This window comes from Penaeus monodon, chromosome 24 (assembly GCF_015228065.2).
Source record: "Penaeus monodon isolate SGIC_2016 chromosome 24, NSTDA_Pmon_1, whole genome shotgun sequence".
Classification (NCBI taxonomy): Eukaryota; Metazoa; Arthropoda; class Malacostraca; order Decapoda; family Penaeidae; genus Penaeus; species Penaeus monodon.
Window position 1 is genome coordinate 24,143,461 of NC_051409.1, and position 581 is coordinate 24,144,041.

Here is a 581-nt window from a genome sequence, read left to right on the forward strand (position 1 = left end):
GAAAGCAGAAATAATTTCTTATCATTTCTAATAACATTCTAATAATGTGACTTTTACTACCAACTTCATATAATTGTATATGTGAAAATGGGTATACTGGTGATGGCATTCTAATTATTCAGTGATGTCCATTTGTTTTGATAGCAGGCCAGAGTGTCATAGTTGCCAATCGGAAGTATGTGTCACTGTTTCAGGTGCATTGTTTTGTTATTTATTTAAAACGCTTCTTGTGGTAGATACTTGCGTTTAAGTGTAGACTTTTTCAGGATTGACGCCTAGTAGAGCCATTCGTCCGGATTAGCAACGCTGCTCAGGCTTTAGTGGTCGTTTTAAGCAGCCAGCAAGAATTCTTAACCACCCAAACGCCTGCTTAAAACGCCATTAGTAATAGGAGTGCCTTGGCTTTCCTGGAGAGCGCCATCTTCCTCCCATCGTCAGTGTCGGACCGCCGCTGACAGACCCATACTTTTGCGGCAAGTTGCATCTTGAGCATCGACCTTTCTTCCGTACATTTTGTTTCTGCCCTTTTCTGGCGTCGGACCATAGACTCCCTACGCTAACTAGGGTTTTTGTTCGGCGGT